The sequence below is a fragment of the Bufo gargarizans genome, chromosome 3 (genome assembly GCF_014858855.1).
Source record: "Bufo gargarizans isolate SCDJY-AF-19 chromosome 3, ASM1485885v1, whole genome shotgun sequence".
Classification (NCBI taxonomy): Eukaryota; Metazoa; Chordata; class Amphibia; order Anura; family Bufonidae; genus Bufo; species Bufo gargarizans.
The window spans coordinates 350017501-350021953 of record NC_058082.1 but is presented as its reverse complement, the minus strand read 5'-3'; the positions used below and the strand labels follow the sequence as shown (position 1 = coordinate 350021953).

General features: G+C 41.2%; 1 pseudogene; it reads left to right on the top strand.

Moving 5' to 3' along the window:
* The first annotated feature begins 2348 nt into the window (after window positions 1-2348).
* Window positions 2349-4137, top strand: LOC122931582 (annotated as a pseudogene).
* Window positions 4138-4453: the final 316 nt, after the last annotated feature.

The window sequence follows — 4453 nt, the reverse complement described above, 5'->3', positions numbered from 1 at the left end:
ATCTGGATATATTTGATGGATGTCATGTGACTTTGTGCTCCATTGTATCATTACTTTTGGGCTGTATTTTTTCATACAATAATCTTCCCCTGGGTTGTGCAGTGAGTTGAATATCACAGACACTTGTAGTGGATGTTCACTGACATTTTCTACTGGTGAATCACCTCACTGCATATTACACTGACATGTTTTTCATCTGCTTGGCGGGTGTTTGAGGCACCGACGGGGGGGACTATTGCATCCAGTCTGTTTTGCAGATTATTCTCCATAGCAAATCTGTGTAAAAAATATTTTATGAATTTTTGTGATCCATTGATGATCTAATAAAGTATTTATATTTCTACTGGGCATTCTATGGTTGTTTTTATAGCAGCATTTATAGGTTTATATGATTGGTTCTCTGTTTGCCCCTATTTACGGTATTAAAGTGAGGCCTTCTTTCTTTTTTCGGTTCTATACTGCTGTTGTCTGTTCTGATCCTGCAGAATTATGTGTAGGCCATATACTCAACTGTTACCATGTACCTGCTGATGATGATGTCTGTCCTGATCCTGCTGAGTCATGTGTAGTCCTTATACTCCACCATTACCATTTACCTGCTGCTGTTGTCCTGATCCTGCTGAGTTATGTGTAGGCCTTATACTCCACCGTTACCATAATCTGCTGCTGCTGTCTGTCCTGATGAATTTGCCTTTGACTAAAGGGGCCTTACTGTAATCTTATTAGTTAAAATTACACAAAAGCATAACAATATTTAAAAAACAAAAGCACACAATCTAACAGAAAAAAAACTTTTTATTTCCAAGGCAACTGTTTGAGTTGGGCATGCAGGTTCAACAACTCCTGCATGCTATTACGGTGCTGCTGCCCCAACTGCTGCACCTTGTGAGCAAAAGTCAGCTGCTGCTCCTCCTGCAGGGGCCTAAGAAGATAAAGAAGTACCGTAACAGAGTCAGGAAAGGCAGGTTCAAAGCCAGGAGGTCACGCAGGTTCACAGGGAGCAATACAATAACGAGGTCAAAACACAATCTGAAGTCAGAAGCTAAGAGGTCACGATAATTCCAAGGAGGTCACAAGGTCGAGGTCAAAAACAGAGCCGAGGTCCAAACACACACACAGAAAGGTGCAATGCAAAATGCTGGTGAGGGTAGCAAGACCAATCATAGGCAACCTGTGGCCATCAGGCTGCCTGTTTAAATAACCCGTACAGGTGAGTCACGTGACTCTGATTGCTCATAACACAGCTGAGCGCTGATTCATTAACATCGGCGCTCAGATCCCCTGCGGCTCGTTGTTTAGGGGACGGAGGACACCAACCACAATGAGGAGGCGTGCATGGCCAGGTCCTGCCCACCCCCTGGACCCCATGGAGATGAGGACGCCGATCGCGTCCTCGCTCCGCTGTATGCGCGGGATTCCGGCGGCGCTGCAAGTGAAGAGTGCGCTGCCGGCTCCCCGTGACATTTCTACAGGATGAAAAAACATATAAAATCTTGAACAATAGACCCAACAATTAAGTATAATAAAGAGATGGAAAAGTTCATGCGAATGGGTAAGTAGAAAGATGTTCTTAACAAAAGAGAATTTGAGTATTTAAGGGTAAACATACAGTTATTCCAGTCATTTATTATTTCCCGAAAATACATTAGAACATAACTGCACCCCCAGGGAGACCAATAGTATCAGGGATAAACTCCCTGTCGAGCTGACTGCCGGAGTATGTAGATTTTTTTTTCTAGCAGAAGTATGTTGTTGATACTCCATCATATTTCAAGGACACAGGAGATGTGATTAGATTTTTAAGTGAGTTTGGTTCCTACAATGAGAATAAGCTGCTTGCCACTGTTGATGTAACATCTCTATGCACAATAATTCCTTAAGATAAGGGTAAAAATGTGGTCAAATATCGATTAACCCTCCTCTTATGTTAGGGTCAGAACCGACCCGTTTTCAGGTTTTGAATGTCTATAAGTATCACATAAATTTGTTTATTGTATCAAGATTTTTTTACTTTGTCAGGAACCTCTATTTAAACAATGTCATAGAAAAAGAATCCTTTTCACTAAATTATAAAATACTGTGGTTAAAATTAATACGTTTATGGTGTTAGGGTCAATTCTGACCCAGTTATAATATAGGATTATAGGACACTAATAGGGGCCAAAACTGAAATCATAAACACTCTCTCTGCTTAGTAACACTGACAGCCAATCACCTCTCAGCCCTGGGAGCTGTAGTTAGCGAGGGGCCCATCTCTTTGCCTGCTTGTCTGCTTCTCGAAATAAAGTAAAGAAACATAGGACCAATACATTTCAGAGTTGCTGACTTGCAGAGTAATCATCTCCAATATGCAGCATGCAAGAGTGAGAAGATTTACAGGAAGCCAAATACTGGATTATATCTTGGATGAAAATGAGACAGAGGACACAGAGCAGCATAGCGATATGGATGAGCAGGTTTCTGAGGCAGAAGATGAAGTAGAGTATCAACCAGAATACATAGACACATCTGATGAGTCTGATGAGGAGGCCACCAGTGCTGAACCTGCTGCTGTTCCTGCTGAAACATTCAAATCCAAAAGTGGTAAGATCTGTTGGAGTTCAGAACCTCCTGACTTACATGGCAGGGCAGCTGCTGCAGATGTAATCAAAATGACCCCTGGGATCACAAGGTTTGCTGTGACGAGAGTAAGTGACATCAAAACATGTTTTGAACTGTTCATGCCATTGTCACTAAAAAAAGTGATCATTGCAATGACAAACCTTGAAGGAAAAAAAGACCATGGCAACATGTGGAATGACATAAATGAGGAATGCCTAGATGCTTATATTGGTTTTCTTCTTCTCGCTGGAGGCCACTGATAGTCTTTGGGACAAGTCAAGAGGCAGATATATCTTCCCAGCAACAATGTCACTTCACACCTTTCGAATGATATCAAGAGTTTTCAGATTTGACAACAGAGATACTAGAGCAAAATCTGACAAGCTTGCTCCCATAAGGGATGTCTGGGAGAAATGGGTTCAGCTCCTTCCACTAATGTTTAACCCTGGGCCTTAGGTAACAGTAGATGAACGTTTGATCCCTTTCCGTGGAAATTGCCCCTTCCGGCAGTATATGCCCAGTAAGCCAGGCAAATACGGCATAAAAATCTGGGCAGCCTGTGATGAAAAAACAAGCTATGCATGGAACCTACAGATTTACACCGGCAAACTCGAAAGTGGCATCCCTGAGAAAAAACAAGGACAACGTGTAGTCCTTGATTTGACTACTGGACTGCGGGGTAACAATATCACGTCTTGACATTTTTTTTTACCAGCTATGACTTTGGACAAGAACTTCTCAGGAGGAAACTCACCATGGTAGGCACAATAAAAATAAATAAACCTGAGCTGCACACTGAAATTTTGCAGGTGAAGGACAGAGCTTCACTTTCTTCAAAATTTGCTTTTACAGACACCACCACTGTTGTTTCATATTGTCCACAAAAAAAAAAAAAAAAAAGTGATACTTATGTCCACTTTTCACAAAGATGCAGCTATGTCATCAAGAAGTGACAAAAAGCCCACAATTATCCTGGATTACAATAAAAACAAAGGAGGAGTGGACAACCTGGACAAGCTGACTGCTACCTATACTTGTCAGCGAATGACCAGGAGATGGCCGATGGCTGTGTTTTCTAACATCCTAGATGTGTCTGCATACAATGCATTTGTGTTATGGACCCACATCCACCCAGGTTGGAACACACAAAAAAATAACAAGCAGAGAATATTTCTCAAGGAGCTAGGAAGTTCCCTTGTCAAGGCACACATTGAGCAAAGGAAACGGGTGTCTCGAGATCCAATGGCTGCAGCCGTGATCAGACAGATGCAGAGTTCATCAAGCACTCCATCCACACCATCAACAACACAAAGAGAATCAGTGCCAGCATCCTCATCATCATCTAGCCTTGCCTCGACATCAACCAGCACAGCCACAGCCACAACTCCAGTGATGCCATCTGATTCTAAAAGAAAGAGTTGTCAGGTCTGCCCCAGCAATAAGGACAGAAAGACACACACATTATGCTTCCACTGTAAAAAATATATCTGCAATGAACATGCTAAAGGTGTGAGCTTTTGCCACACATGCATCTAAAAACACCCACACAAACACATGCAAGTTCCTGCACAAAGATGCTTTGAAAGTAGTACTTGATTTCTATTGGTTTGCCTTGCTTGATTGTGTGTTGTTTGTTTGACCTTGCAAGTCTACATTTTGTATTATTACTTGCTTTTCATTGTTTATGAACGTTTTATGTTAAAAAAAATGACTTTTGGCTATTTTATTGAAGTAAATATATATGGGTCAAAATTGACCCTAACACCATCAATGTTATTATAGTTAATGTTATTAAAATAAAATAAAAAATATTTTAAAAAAAAGTTAAGAGATGTGTTCAAATACTCCTCAG